The sequence below is a fragment of the Symphalangus syndactylus genome, chromosome 10 (assembly GCF_028878055.3).
Source record: "Symphalangus syndactylus isolate Jambi chromosome 10, NHGRI_mSymSyn1-v2.1_pri, whole genome shotgun sequence".
Taxonomy (NCBI): domain Eukaryota; kingdom Metazoa; phylum Chordata; class Mammalia; order Primates; family Hylobatidae; genus Symphalangus; species Symphalangus syndactylus.
In genome coordinates this window covers 78,871,370-78,887,887 of record NC_072432.2, presented here as the reverse complement: position 1 = coordinate 78,887,887, position 16,518 = coordinate 78,871,370, and the positions used below count along the sequence as shown (strand labels likewise).

Below are 16,518 nucleotides of genomic sequence, written 5' to 3'. Positions count from 1 at the left end.
TCACAAAAACTACATGTCCAATAAAACTAACTGTACCTTTCTTAGCTTTTTACTTTGCTTCAGTCAAAGTACTCATATAAAGCACATTTCTCCACCTCTGTTGTTACCTATATTCTGAGGTGAATAGGGTTCACATGAAAGTTGTTCTCGTACATATTCAGAAAATGTTGAGATTCACTTAGAGATAGTGATACTAATACAATTTCAATATATTATAGGTTATGTCATTTACTCTCCAGGGTGAAAAACAGAAGCTACTCTAAGGAAAAATAAATTGCTATTAGAATTAGGTGCTTATAAAATTGTTGGAAGGTCTGAAAAAAGCCAATTCTAGTCTGGGACTCCAGAGCAATTCTAAGAATATCTAGAACCAGTCCACTTCTGACGCAAGGCTATCCAAAGTAGGCCATAATGCCTCCTCTCCTACCAGAGAAGGATTAGACACCAAAAGCTGAAACTGACACACATGTTATAACACATGGAGGGAGCAGTAAGATCAAAGAGCTACTACTTCTACTAGAAAGCCAAAGAATAAACCCTCAGCCCTGTTGCCCAATAACTATGATATTTCCAAAGAGTAGGTACAGCCAGAGTGAAGGAAGAGGGTCTCGCTTAGCTATAATTTTCAGAGCTGATGGACAACATTTAATAGGTGAAATCTAATTCACATTTAGAACCTTAGCTGCAAGGGAATTTGGAAATTTTGGTGGTAAGCATTGTAAAATTTCCAAATAAAGGATAAGTAAAATACAGATTGAGAGACCCAATCATAATATTTTAACACATGAGGTCATATATGTATTTTCTAATTTTATGTTTAGCAAAATAAAATAAGTATCTCATGAGTTGCCTACATATGGCACTTTCAATATGCATATTTCTGTTAAATAATTAGTTGATATTCCATTAATATCTATGACCTTAGGAAGTGAGATGGGATGACATATGTGGATTATATATAATATCAAGCAATTTCTATTCCACAAACTTTATTTTGGAATTCCATAACAATACAGGGCTCAGAAAATAACTCACTTTGTGTGAATTTAAATATAATACCTGCAGTCCATTAGCTAAATACAAAACAGTGATTTTTAAAGTTGGTGATTTTAATAATTGAATACATATCCCAAATCTCATATGAAATGTGCTAAAGTCAATGATTTGAAAATATTGGATAAATATTGCCTCTTCCTCACGTTTGCTGAACTCTTAACACTCAGAAAGAATGGTATTTTGATAGAAGTACATTTCACAGGTGCCTGTTTGCATATGGAGAATCTACTAGCAAAACTTTATGTGGATTAATAGCTCCTAATGCACAATAGGATATGGACCCTTAAGGGATTTTCCATTCACACTTCTATTTCTCCATCAAAGAAAATATAAACCAACACTTTCTTCAATGAGATTCTTTCCATGTACCAATGTAATTGTCCCGCGGAAAAGATGGTATTTTCTCATTACAAATTGACATCGTCACTATCACTGTTTAGCTCCTCAATACCTCTTATGTAGGTAACATCATACATTCCTGACTTGTTTTACAACCTCTCTAATTTCCCTCTCTATGCACGCAAATTCATCTTAAAATACAGCTCGAAATCTTTCACTTCTGTGTCAACTTTTCACTATTTTCAATGGCTCCGCATGTGTATCTTCCTTTTTTGTTCAATTTCTTGGACTAATTCAGTTCAAATTTCTTAGTTCGTTACTTAATATCAACTTTGTTTCCATTATCCTACTTATTTAATATAGAATGGATACAATGTATTTCACAGCCATCGCATCATATCCAATGTTTTTCCATTTCCCCACATTTTCTCATGTTGCTCTCTGCCTAGAATGTCTTTTCTTCTCCAACTCCTCCTACTGGCATGAGTTCATCCTTCATAAATTGGCTCTAATGTCACCCCCCTAGATTTATTTTCCAATCATCCTTGTGGTTTATTTTTCCTCTGGAATTTTATAGACATATTTTGGAGCTTCTTATGGCATATGCCAGTCTATTTGTTTAGTAGTTATTTTGTGTCCCTTACTACACTGCAAGCCCTCCATAGTGCCCAGTATAATGCCATATTCTGTGGCACTAAGTTGCTATTGATTGAATATACATATTCATAAATTAGTCTAGAGAAAAAAATTCTTATCTGCTTATTAAAAACATGAAAACCACTGAAATTACAGTCTTTTTTTTTCTTTTTCTGGCATCCTGCAGAGTAGCTTAAAGCCATTTTGCAATTTTCTAACTAAGAAATAATTCATACACAGGTTTTTTCTTATTACTTCCCATAACTTACTTTGTAGAATTCTGAGCTTTGATTATAAATCAGAGTTCAAAGTTTTCAAATTCAGAAGAAAAATTGTATTGGGGTTACATGACAAAATCAATGAACAACCAGATTTAAAACAGCAATTTATAAACTACACAGTTGTTTGTTTGCAATAATTAACTTTATCTACTTCTTAGAAATGTTTAAATCAGTTGCTATTTTAATATTTAAAAGCTATTTATCAAATTAATTTTTAAGACACAAAAATGTACTTCTTGTGAAAGCTGAAAATAAATAAGCAAGTAAATAAAAAACATTCATAGACAAGTTTCTTTATTTTAATTCAGGAGCACTGATAAAAAGTCAAATAGACTCCCAGTGCCCACATGTCTATTATGTTACACATATTACTTGAAACATTATATTTTAAAAACTAATGTAAAATTATACATAATAAACTATATGTGTAATTTTAGTTTTTTGAAGATTATATAAAATAATTTAAATATTTAAAATAATATAAAGCTATTAATATAAGTTGGAGAAAGTCAGATTTATTTTATTGTCATTTACCCAGAATGTTAAAAGCCAGTTTGCATAGAATAATGTTGAACACAAATATAATGTGATTTAAACACCAGGGAAAAGAAAACACTGTAAGTTGCCTCGAATACTTATTTAGGCATTAGGCTGAGACTTAGAAACCCAACATTATATGCAGGGCAGCACTGCAAATGGGAATTTTTTCAGTCTTTTTTATTTGAAAATTTAAGAATAATATTATTTACATCCTGAATATTTTAAATCAAACTCTCCTCTCTACTTTTGCTTCCTTAAGAAATTCTCCATCCCAGCCATTGCCACAGTTTTAACATAGACAGTCATCATTCTCACCCCTCTGACCTAAAGAGCTTTTTAATCTGCCTCCAGCCTCATCCTTGTCAATTCTCTCTTCGACATTGCATTTAACAGATTATTCTGTATTGCATATATGATAGACATTTCTTTATTTTAAATGTATGAATAAATGTCTATATTTATAAAAATAAATTCCAAGTTCATCCTGTACGTGACTTAATGATCTCAGTCTTACATACTATATCCAGCTTCATATTTATCATCCCATCTTTGATTTTGTTTGAGCACTTCAAAAACTCTGTATTCCACCTGATCCAAAATAGCTATTTGAGACTTTCTGTTTTCTGAAAACTTAGAATCACACCGTTGGCCAAAAACAATTAGTTGGTTATAAGTGATTGTTCTCTTAAAGAGTTCATTAACAAATGACATATGGAAAAAAAAAAACTCAATGTTGTGTATTGGGACAAAGCATAGTAAAATTTAAATACAAATTCAATCACTTTTATAAGTATATATTGTGAAAATATGAAAGGTCAGGCACAAGTGAGTCTTTAGGATTTCAAGACCAAGAAACAGTTCATTAAAAATTCAGTCTCTAAAGAAGGAAAAGTTGGACTTTGCAGTCAGATAAAAAGCCACCACATGTAGAAACTCAGGGTTTAGCTTCTCGTTTTCAACTTCAGAAATGGTTTTATGTTTTTGTCTGCTTCATATTGCTTTGCCTTTGTTGTTGAATGTGTTAATGAAATTGAGAGGAATTAAGGATTTGGCAGTGACAGTAAAGGCAGCCTTCTCAGCCCTTGCAGGGGTCAGAATGGGGACAGAAAGGATAGTAGTTTATAGTTCAAGGTAAGGACAGCAGGGAGGCAACTGGTGCCTCAAAACAGACCTAAAAGTATCTGGTTAAGTGCAAAGTGAAAAGACAGAAGGAGGCTGCAGCATGGATTGAACCAAGAGTGAATTTAAAAAAAAAAAAAAAAAAAAAAAAAAAAAAAGGCGGTGGAAGAAAGAAAGAAGAAGGAGGAGGAGGAGGAGGCGGCGGCAGCGGCAGAGGAGTGGACAGCAGCGGAGGAGAAGGCGGCGGCGGAAAGGGAAACTTCTTAAATTAAATATTGTGGAGAAAGTTGACATTGAAATTGGAGCGTAAGTCAACCCTGAGTTCTCCCTGAGAAAAAAAATATATATTTTTTTCTGAAAACAAAAACAAAGCCCTCTTCCTGCATTCTTGATTTCACATGAAATTACCTGAAAAATTTTGCAGGCACGGCTTGTGTCTACGGGTATTACAGCTATCTAAAGTAGGTCACTTTGAAATAATTCTTTGTAAATGTTCTTGTTCATTCAGAAATCACTATGATAAAAATAATATAACTCATAAGTAGAAGGATGCTAACTGTTCAGGAAAGGTAATTTTTACCTTCCTGTGTGCATGAGCATATGAACAATCTGTCTGAATTGAGAAGAGATTGCAAAGAAACAGAAATGGTGTTCCATTTGCTGACTTCTGATGTGTGTTGTTTATAGTACATATAAAGGGTAAGAAGAGAAGTTTCACAACTTCATGAAATTTCATACGTGGAATTTCACAGCCGGGAGAATGATGAGGGAAGCAGATGGCATAATAATTTATTAAAAAATCAGCCACTTTCTCATATATTTAATAGCTCTTTCTTCATTCTTTGGGATTTGCATTTTAAATGATTAAGGATACAGTAAGACAGCATGAAACCTCATTAACAAAGATATATCTTCGGGCCTCTACCTGAAGGGAAAGTGGTGATTTTTCCACCTCTTAGCCCTCAGTTTAAATACCTGCTGATTTGTTTTATCTCTACTTACTTCAAAGTATTTCAGCCACATTAATGCAGCTTTTAACTATAGAAACCAACAGAATACAAAATCGAGCTTTTAGCTATATCCTAAAACAAACCAGAACATTTTTCATTTATGAAGTCTCTATTGTCTATGACAATATGTAATATATGAGGTTAACCAAGTGCTTCCCTTGATGCTAACATAAGAGGGGATAAACACATCTCTATGATTTTTGAAGTTAATTATGAGAACTACATAGCAGATTTGCTTTTAAACAGATGTGGTGTCTTTAGTGCTTTGACGTAGGATACTAGAGCAATAGTGGTGGTAGATAGTATATATTCTCACTGTACATATAACAAAGCAATGTAATAATTAAGGCTTAATCAGAGCATTCTCCTGCGGCTTTCCCAATGACTGTTGAGGCAATAATGACATTATAGATTAGATAGCAAATTGCAACAAAGTTAGGCAACAGCATCATAAAAAGCAATATTGATGTATAAAAGAATTAGATAAACTTAGCCAATGAAGCATAACACCTTATTCATATTAACCTCCAGCACGGCCCTGGAAGTCCCAGGCATTGATCCAATCATTTGCTTGCCTAAGTATTTTCCACCTTCTATGCATCACTTACTTCTTCTCTCTAACACCCACTCTGTTCTATAGAAATGCTTTGTGTTCTCTCTTTTACAAGGTAAATACTGAGCAAAAGAAGTGGGAGGCAATTTTCAGCAAAAGACAGTATTCAAGCAGTTAAAGCTACATGCACGTGAAAAGCATTAGAATCTGTGGGCTGTTTTTATACCTGACTCAGTCCTGAAAAGTTAATTAAAGCATGGCAATCCTACTGACTTCACAGAATAGTGGATGTCCTAGGAGCATAAGTCCTTCTTGTTGCTAGTTAGGATCAAGGAGAACACTAGTGTGTGCTTTTGTGGTTGCACACTTGCGTTGGTGTTTGCATGTGTGTTTTCTTTCGATGGTTTACTCTGTTTTTTTTTTTTTGAGACAGAGTCTCGCTCTGTCGCCCAGGCTAGAGTGCAGTGGCGCAATCTCGGCTCACTGCAAGCTCCGCCTCCCGGGTTCACGCCATTCTCCTGCCTCAGCCTCTCCGAGTAGCTGGGACTACAGGCGCCCGCCACCGCGCCCGGCTAATTTTTTGTATTTTTAGTAGAGACGGGGTTTCACCGTGGTCTCGATCTCCGGACCTCGTGATCCGCCCGCCTCGGCCTCCCAAAGTGCTGGGATTACAAGCGTGAGCCACCGCGCCCGGCTGTTTTTTATTGTAATGGTGATTACATTCCAATAAAAACTTTTCAACCCTACTTCCATGATAAAAATATATATATTTTATAAACAATAGTGAGCATTGAAGTCAGTGAAGGTAATAATAATTGTCGTTCTCAGAAAAGAAAAAAAAGAGTATTTAACCTGGATGAATCTGGGAATACGAGAGCAGAGGGCTTAGGTGACCTCTATAGATTCCACTGAGAAGTTTTATATTCCAATTCCTGTAAGAATATAAAGAATGATTACTGTGTGTCTCAATACTCTACCCTGTGAGATGATAAGCCTTCAGGAGTTCCAGGAAAGTGACAGAGGGTATTAAGTCAGAGGCTCACTAGGAGACACACTGACACCTAAGATACAAAGCAAATACAATAAAACATAAAAAAAAAGTGCTCAAAAATGTTTCCTTAATGTATGAATTTCCTCTAATTCTTCTGTGGCTAGTAACAATTATCCCCAAGGTTGAAAAAGAGAAAAGTGAGCCAACCCTATTATGTTAAAATACCAAAAATAATCTACTATAAACTTTTTTAAATGTGCTTTATCTGTTAAAAATAAAAATAACTGCCTATTCAAGTGGGTCAACATCTGAATAAAATATAATTATTTTAATAAAAAACATGTTCATATTTAAAAGCAAATTTTTATAAACAGTCCACATGCATGTTGATATGATTTAGCTGTGTCCTCACCCAAATCTCATCTTGAATTGTAACTCTCACAATTCCCACATGTCCTGGGAGGAAGCCAGTGGGAGGTGATTGAATTATGAGGGCAGGTCTTTCCTGCACTGTTCTCATGATAGTAAACGAGTCTCACGAGATCTTATGGTTTTAAAAAAGTGGAGTTTCCCTGCACAAGCTCTCTTCTCTTGTCTGCCATCATATGAGATGTGCCCTTCACCTTCTGCCATGTGAAACTGTAAATCCATTAAACCTCTTTCTATTGTGAATTGCCCAGTCTCAGGTATATTATTATCGGCAGTGTGAAAATGGACTAATACAGTAAATTGGTACCAGTAGAGTGAGGTGCTGCTGAAAAGATACCTGAAAACTTTGGGAGGCCAAGGTGGGCAGATCATGAGGTCAGAAGATGGAGACCATCCTGGCTAACATGGTGGAACTCCATCTCTACTAAAAATACAAAAAAATTACCTGGGCATGGTGGCACGCACCTGTAGTCCCAGCTACTCGGGAGTCTGAAGCAGGAGAATCTCTTGAACTCGGGAGGTGGAGGTTGCAGTGAGCCGAGATCACAGCACTGCCCTCCAGCCTGGTGACAGGGCGAGACTCCATCTCAATCAAAAAAAAAAAGAAAAAAGAAAAAAGAAAATGTGGAAGCAACTTTGGAACTGGGTAACAAGCAGAGGTTAGAAAAGTTTGGAGGGCTCAGAAAAGACAGGAAAATGTGGGAAAGTTTGGAACTCCCTAAAGACTTGTTGAATGGTTTTTACCACATGCTGATAATGATATAGACAATGAAATCCAGGCTGAGGTGGTCTCAGATGGAGATGAGGAACTTGTTGGGAACTGCAGCAAAGGTGACTCTTGTTATGTTTTAGCAAAGAGGCTGGTGGCATTTTGACCCTGCCCTAGAGATTTGTGGAAATTTGAACTTGAGAGAGATCATTTAGGGTATCTGGCAGAAGAAATTTCTAAGCAGCAAAGCATTCAAGAGGTGACTTGGGGTCTGTTAAAAGTACTCAGTTTTAAAAAGGAAATAGAGCATAAATGTTTGAAAAGTTTACAGTCTGACAATGTAATAGAAAAGAGAATCCCATTTTCTGAGGAGAAATTCAAGTTGGCTGTACAACTTTTCATACGCAATGAGGAGACAATGGTAATCCCCAAGACAAGGGGGGAAGTGTCTCCAGGGCATGTCCGAGGTCTGTATGGCAGCCCCTCCCATCACAGGCCAGGAGGCCAAGGAGGAAAAAGGCATTTTGTGGACTGGAACCAGAATGCCCCACTGTGTGCAGCTTAGGGACTTGGTGCCCTGCATCCCAGCCACTCCAGCCGTGGCTGAAAGGGGCCAACATAGAGTTCAGGCCACGGCTTCAGACAGTGAGAGCTTTCAAGCTTTAGCAACTTCCACGTGATGTTGAGCCTGCAAGCCACAGAAGTCAAGAATTAAGGTTTGGGAACCTCTGCCTAGATTTCAGAGGACGTATGGAAATGCCGGGATGCTCAGGCAAAAGTTTGCTGCAGGGGCAGGGCTGTCATGGAGAACCTCTGCTAGGGAAGGGCAGAAGGGAAACCTGGGGCCGGAGTCTCCACACAGAGTCCCTATTGGGACATTGCCTAGTGGAGCTGTGAGAAGAGGGCCACAGTTCTCCAGACCCCAGAATGGTAGATCCACCAACAGCTTGCACCACGCACTGGAAAAGCCACAGACACTCAACACCAGCCCGTGAAAGCAGCTAGGAGGGAGGCTGTACTCTGCAAAGCCACAGGGGCAGAGATGCCCAAGACCATGTGAACCTACCTCTTGCATCAGCATTACCTGGATATGAGACATGGAGTCAAAAGAGATCATTTTGAAGCTTTAAGATTTGACTCCCCCTCTGGATTTCAGACTTTCATGGGGCCTGTAGCCCCTTTGTTTTGGCCAATTTCTCACATTTAGAATGGCTATGTTTACCCAATTCCTGTACCCCCATCGTATCTAGAAAGTAACTAACTTGCTTTTGATTTTACAGGCTGATAGGCAGAGGTACTTGCCTTGTCTCAGATAAGACATTCGAATGTGGACTTTTGAGTTACTGCTGAAATGAGTTAAGACTCTGGGGGACTGTTGGGAAGGCATGATTAATTTAGAAATGTGAGAACATGAGATTTGGGAGGGGCCAGGGGCAGAATTACATGGCTTGGCTTTGTCCCCACCCAAACCGCATCTTGAATTGTAATTCTCACAATTCCCACGTGTAATGGAAGGAACCCAGTAAGAGGTGACTGAATTGTGGGAGCAGGTGTTTCCTGCACTGTTCTTGTGATAGTGAATGAATCTCATGAGATCTGATGGTTTTTAAAAAAGGGGAGTTTCTCTGCACAAGCTCTCTTCTCTTGTCTGCCATCATGTGAGATGTGCCTTTCACCTTCTGCCGTGATTGTGAGGCCTCCCCAGCCATATGGAACTGTAAGTCCAATAGACCTCTTTCTTTTGTAAATTGTTTAGTCTTGAGTATGTCTTTATAAGCAGTGTGAAAACAAACTAATACACATGTACTAAATAATAGCATTGAATATTCAAAAGAAAACATTAATTCAAGAAGAAAAGTATAAGCATTTGTGTTTTTTATTAATCATGGAAATCGGTTTCATTCTATGAAACATTTTTCATAACTTTTTCATAAGTTGCTTTGTTGCCAATCAATCCAGGGCTTTTCATAGAAAAAATCACAATAAACAGAGATAGTGCTGGCTTTATTTCTAACACTCTCTCTTAATAGTGGATTATACTAGAACAAAATCACCTACTTGCCTTGCGTCATTGGCAAAAGATTTGGTATCCTCAAATTTGTTGTCCTACTAAAAGAAAATCTGTTTTTTATTGAAATGTACATGAACAGGTTACATGTAACTTCCTTTCTGATCAAAATTTTTATACTATTTGATCGATGGATAGAATTAAATGTATTTATCTCTGTCTCTGTCTCTGCCTCTCTTTCCCTCTCTCGTCTTTCACGTTCATGCTCTATCTGCATGAGAGACACAGTAAAAATCACCAGCACTCACTAATTTTTTAAATAATTACCTGTCCTTGAAATGTTTCTCATAGGTGTTTTATCCTCTAGATCTTTCACCTCCAGATGTTAATGCTTGCTGGAGTCCAAAAGTGCATGATCCTGAAAAGAGTTTTAAAATAATAATGCACAGAGACGAGAAGATTCAAGGTCACTTCAAAGTTATAACTTACAAACTATTTAAGTAATTAAAAATGAGAAAATATACCTGAATTAACTAGGAGAACTGAGGAAATTACATAAGTAATTTAATAACATTATCTGACTAATTTAGATATATGAAATTAAAGTATCTTTCCATAAACAGGATCCTCACATCTCCACTTCAACATATTTATTTTCTTTTTTTCTCTCTTCTTCACTTCTGAAATAGAGAACATGTTAGAGGGAACAACAAGTAGAGTGCATCTAGTACAGGAAAAATATTAATTGCTTGAAAATGCAAAGTGAGGAAAGAAATCAATTGTGAGTAAACAGCACAGAATGAAACCCCTTGACCTTGTCAGATGCTTTATGGGAGAGACCCTTCAATCAGAAATGTGCTGATGCTAAATTATCACAGGATTTGATCTATCTTTTAATAATTGAAAACTCCCACTCCTGGAAGAGAACCAGTTCTCTTAAGAGCCACTAATTTTTCAGAGTGGAAATTTAGTACCTGAAACGATTGCAGATTTATCCACTAAGACTTGTATTTATATTATATGGCACATCATATTCAATATTAGGCTCTGATTGTAAATAGCCACATTGTCTTTTGAGATGCACTATCCTGTGATGTTATTAAAATTCTTTAAAATGCTGTATATAGTTTAATATCTTTAGTATCATTCCTTTAAATACCAAACCATAAACAAAGATAAATGCCATTATCTACAACATCAGTTGTTACATGTTGCATAAAAAGATGCTAAATTTGAATTCATCAGGTATTTTTGTACAGACATAAAATAAAGAGAATAATAATTAAAATTGTTATTCAAAACTTTCACTTTATTTTATATGTACAATATCCTTGTGTTTTAAAAACTGGTATATTACTGTAAGAAAATTTATCAACGTTCATCAAAATTATAAATGCACATTCATGTGGTCTAGCAATTCCATGTCTAGGAAATTATCTTCTAGATATAGTCACATATGGACATGTGTCTGAACAAAGTTACTCAATGCAGCATTATTTTTTAAAAACATATTATTTTTATTGTGGTAAAATACACAAAGTTTATACCTCAACCATTTTAATGTAGTGCAGTGATATTAAATATATTCATCATGTTGTGCAACCACCACCATCGTCCATTCCCATAATTCTTTTCATCCTGTAAAACTGAAACTCTGTTCCCACTAAATAATAACTTCTCTTTCTTCTTTCCCTCCAGCCTCTGGCAAATACTATTCTACTTTCTGTCTCTATGATTTAGCCTAATCTATCTACTTCATATAAGAAGAATTATACAGCATTTGTCTTTTTCTGATTGACTTATGTCACTTAATGTCCTAAAGTTTCATTCACATAATGGCATGCATCATAATTTTCTTCTTTGAAAGGTTGAATAGTAGCCCATTATATGTATGTTTCCTATTTTGTTTATCCACTCTGTGTGGACAATTGAATTGCTTCGACATTTTAGCCTTTGCTACTTCTGTGAACATGGGTATACAACTATCTCTCCAAGATCCTGCTTTTAATTATTTTACATACATACACAAAAGTGGGATTGCTGAATTATATGATAATCCAGCTTTTAGTTTCTTGAGGACCTCCATACCGTTGTTATCCACAGCAGCAGCTGTATCATCTTAACATTTTCCCACCAACAGTGCATGAGTGTTCTAGTTGCTCCATATCTTTGCCAACACTTACTATTTTTGAGGTTTTATTTTTATTGTTTTCATACACTCCTACTAGATGTGAGGCAGTAGTTATGATTTGCATTTTCCTAGTGATTAGTGAAATTGAGCATCTTTTCCTGAGCTTATTGGGTATTTGTATATCTTCTTTGGAGAAATGTTAAAGTCTTTGGGTCATTTTTGAATTGGGTTGTTTGGTTTATTTTGTTGTCCTCTTGAGGACTTCTCTACATATTCTGGATATTAAACAGATATGTTATTTACAGATATTTCCTCTCATTCTTTGGATTGCCCTTTTCATCTATTGATAAAGTCCTTTTTCACATACTTTTAAAAAAACTTTTCATGGAGTCACATTTGTCAATTTTTTCTTTCGTTGGGTGTGCCTTTATTGTCATTTCAACGAAGTAACTGGCAAATCTAATTTCATGAATCTTCTTCCATATGTTTTCTTCTAAAAGTTCTATAGTTTAAGGTCTTACATTTAGGTTTTTAATCCATTTGGAGCTAAGTTTCATATATATATAAAATATTAGGTAAGGGTTCAAATTTACTCTTTTTCATGTGAATATTAAATTCTCCCACCACTATTTGTTGAAAAGACTGTTCTTTCTTCATTGAATGGTCTTGCCACCCTTGTCAAAAATCATTTGACCTTACACATGAGGGTATTTTTTCTAGGCTTTCTATTCTATTGCATTGTTCTATATATCTGTCTTTATGACAGTATCACACTGTTTTGATTACTGTAGCTTTGCAGTAAGTTTTGAAATTAGAAAGTGTAAGTCCTACAGCTTTATTCTTCTTTTCCAATATTTTTTGGTTATTGGGGTCCTTGAGATTCCATAAGAATTCCAGGAAGAGGTTTTGTATTTCTACAAAACAGTCATTAGAGTTTAATAGGGATTGCATTGAATCTGTGGATCACTTTGTGTAGTATTGATATCATTAACAAAAACTTCCAAATTAGAAAGAAGTAAAATTATCCCTATTCACAGATTATGTAACATTGTATATAGAAAATCCTAAAGATTCTACTAAAAAACTATTAAAATTGATCATTGAATTTAGCAACATGGCAGAATAAAATCAATACACAAAAATCAATTGCATCTATATACACTAACAATGAACAATCTGAAAGAAAATTACATAAACAATTTCTTTTACAATAGCATCAGACAGAATAAAATACTTAAGAATTAACATAGCCAAAGAGATAAGAGACATGTAAAATAAAAACTATAAAACACGGCTGAAATAAATTAAAGAAGACATAGGTAAATGGAAACACATCTCATATTCATGGACTGGGAGACTTAATGTTTTTAGGCGGTAAATGTTATCCAAAGCAATCTATTAATACATATTGAATACAGTCCCTATCAAAATCCTAACGTCTTATTTTATCATTTAAAAAAGCTCATATCCTAAGATTGTTTCTAAATAACAAGTATGTAAAGAAAATCTCAAACTGATGACTCATGTGAATATGTAATAAAATTACTCTAGATGATTTTGCTGAGTATTAAATAGCTAGTCTAGAGATACCTAGGGAATGTAAAATGACTTTTACTGGAGGGTTTAATACCTATGATACCTAATTAATAGCCCTTTTCTATTCAGGTATATGTAGGAACTAGAAGAGAAAAGATACCTGTTACCTGCGCTTGCATATTTACAGCAGCACTAGTTACAACAGCAAAGATATGGAATTAGCATAATGTCCATCAATGGAAAACTGGATAACTGGATAAAGAAAATGTGATGTGTGCATGCACAAATCATATACCATGGACTATTGCTCAACAATCAATAAAAGAATGAAATCATATCTTTTGCAGAAACATGGATGGAACTGGGGGCCATTATCCTAAGTAAGATGACTCAGAAACAGAAAGTCAAAGACTGCATGTTTTTACTTATAAACAAGAGCTAAACAAAGGGTACACATGGATATATATAGAGTATATAGAGTGGAATAATAGACATTGGAGACTACAAAAGATGGGAGGATGGTATTGAGTTGAGGGTTGAAAAATTACCTAAGGGGTAGAATGTTCGCTCTTCAGGTGATGGGTATACTGAAAGCTCACGCTTCACCACTACATGATATATACATGTAAGAAATCTGCACTGTACCCCCTAACTCTATAAAAATAAAAGGCACATTTAAGGAAAAATAAATAGGCCAGGCATGGTGGCTCAGGCCTGTAATCCCAGAACTATGTGAGGCTCAGGGGGAGGATCACTTGAGGTCAGGAGTTCGAGACGAGCCTGGCCAACATGGGGAAACCCCGTCTCTATTATAAATGCAAAAATTTAGCTGGGCATGGTGGCAGATGCCTGTAATCCCAGCTACTCAGGAGAATGAGGCAGGAGAATCACTTGAACCCAAGAGGCAGAGGTTGCAGTGAGCCAAGATCGTGCCATTGCACTCCAGCCTGGGCAACAAGAGCCGAACTCCATCTCAAAAAATAAATAAATAAATAAAATAAAATAAATAAACAGTACTATCTTCATTAGTTGAAAGATAGAACAGAAAAAAGGAAAATGAATAATTTTATAAAAAAAATTTAAGAAAGGTACATCTCCATTTATGCATGAAAATTTATGTAATACATTTGTAATATTTATTCAACGGATTGAGCACTTACTCTCCACTAGGATGCCCAAGATGCTAAAAATACAATGATTAATAAGACAAAGTTCCTGCCCTCAAAGATCTTAGTGTGAGATCCAGATTGGTTTGATAAATGCTGCAACTGTCGTAAATATCAATAGAGTTAAGTAGTTGTGGAGTCTTTATGTCTGGGCTATGGGAAGTGGTTAGGATTGACTCATAAAGAGTTATTTTCTCATTAAAACTTGAGAAATCTTACAAGATTTTAAGCAGGAAAGTGACAGCTGTGATTTGATCCTTTTTTTTTTTTTTTTGAGATGGAGTCTCACTCTGTCGCCCAGCCTGGAGTGCAGTGGCACGATCTCAGCTCACTGCAACCTCCGCCTCCCAGGTTCAAGCAATTCTCCTGCCTCAGCCTCCTGAGTAGCTGAGATTACAGGCACCCGCCACCACGCCCAGCTAATTTTTGTGTTTTTAGTAGAGATGGGGTTTCACCATGTTGGTCAAGCTGGTCTCGAACCCCTGACCTCATGATCCGCCTGCCTTGGCCTCCCAAAGTGCTGGGATTACAGGCGTAAGCCACCACACCCGGCCCTGATTTGCTCTTTACTTACCCAAAAACCTTCAATGAAAAGAAGAAATAGTGACTTAAAAGAAGTAATGTGTAGAACAATCCTTTGGACCCATGAGAAGAAAATTAAATTGTTGTAGAATCTGCTTCCAAAACTAATGCCAGTGACACTGGCAACACAGACAGGAAGGTGTTTATTCTTATGTCTATATTTCATAAGATCTACTTCAGGCAACAATTTCACCTGGTGTCTTTCCTGCCAAATTATATGTATTTTCTTCATCTAAAACTATTCAGACAAATACCTGTAATCTTAGATCAGTATACTCCCTCAGATAACCTAATATTGTCTTACCTGACGATGTGCTAGAAGAGACAATTTTGAAGTAGAGATAGACCCATATTGTATGATGTATTTTGAAAATAATTTCTCAAACATCTTAAATGACACTTTCTTAATCACTTGAGAAAGTTATAAAATAGTAATAATAATTATTTCATCAGATTTTTAAGAGGCTTAAATAAGTAAAAACATATTATGGAATATAGCATAAGCTCAATAAATTTATGTTCTTTTTTTTGTCCTTAAATTTGTTAATCATCGTATTGGACTAATTAACCCCCTTATTCCAATCTTTTGATTTCACCCTAGTTATTTTGTCTGTTGTTTTGCTTATTAGTGAGTTGGACAGCCATTGTTCTGGTGCCTTTTTCACTAACTAGACTTGTAACCTACTGTAAATCTCTTCGCTTCTTTGCAACTGAAGGTATTCCTTTGAAACATAAGCACACTGAAACTTTTAATCCCTGGGACCCCCTCTTTTTTTCTCTTTTCTGACACAGAATCTTGCTGTGTCCCTCAAGCTAGAGAGCAGGGTTGTGATCTTGGCTCACTGCAATCTCTGCCTCCTGAACTCAAGCGATCCTCCTACCTCAGCCTCCCAAGTAGCTGGGACCACAGGTAGGCACCATCTTGTTCCAACAAAGAATGTTTTTTTCTAAAATAAAATGAGAATTAATAGCATATTAAGCACCAGAACATAAATGAGTGGGAAAAATAAGTATTCATAATAATGTAAAAGAAACTCCAAAGTCTACAATAGAAGTATGTATAGAAGTATTTCAATGCCTGAATGATGGGCTCTAACACATATAACAAACAGGCAGAAACAGGTCTTTTTAAAGGTAGCATTCAACAAAAGAGTCTATTTACCTGATTTTAACACTACAAACAGAACTGTTAATCAAAGAATCAGGTTGGGTTATGATTGCCAGATAAAATGAGAAGTTCCAATTAATTTTGAATTTAAGACAAACAAGATATTTTAGTATAAATATGTCCTATGCCATGTTTGGTATATATGTATACTACAAGCATATTTGTTTTTTTAATCTGAAGTTCAGATTTAATTGAACATCCCATATTTTTATTCTAAATTTAGCAACCCTAACAGAATTCACCAGATACATAATCTATATTTAA

General features: G+C 35.7%; 1 long non-coding RNA gene across 1 annotated transcript in view; it reads left to right on the top strand.

The window, feature by feature from the left end:
- The first annotated feature begins 9,336 nt into the window (after positions 1–9,336).
- The window catches only part of LOC134731645 (uncharacterized), a 56,751-nt gene continuing 49,569 nt past the window's right edge, over positions 9,337–16,518 (top strand). Inside the window, exon 1 of the long non-coding RNA XR_010114095.1 lies at positions 9,337–9,380. This is a non-coding gene — a long non-coding RNA (uncharacterized lncRNA). The remainder of the gene's footprint in view (positions 9,381–16,518) is intronic.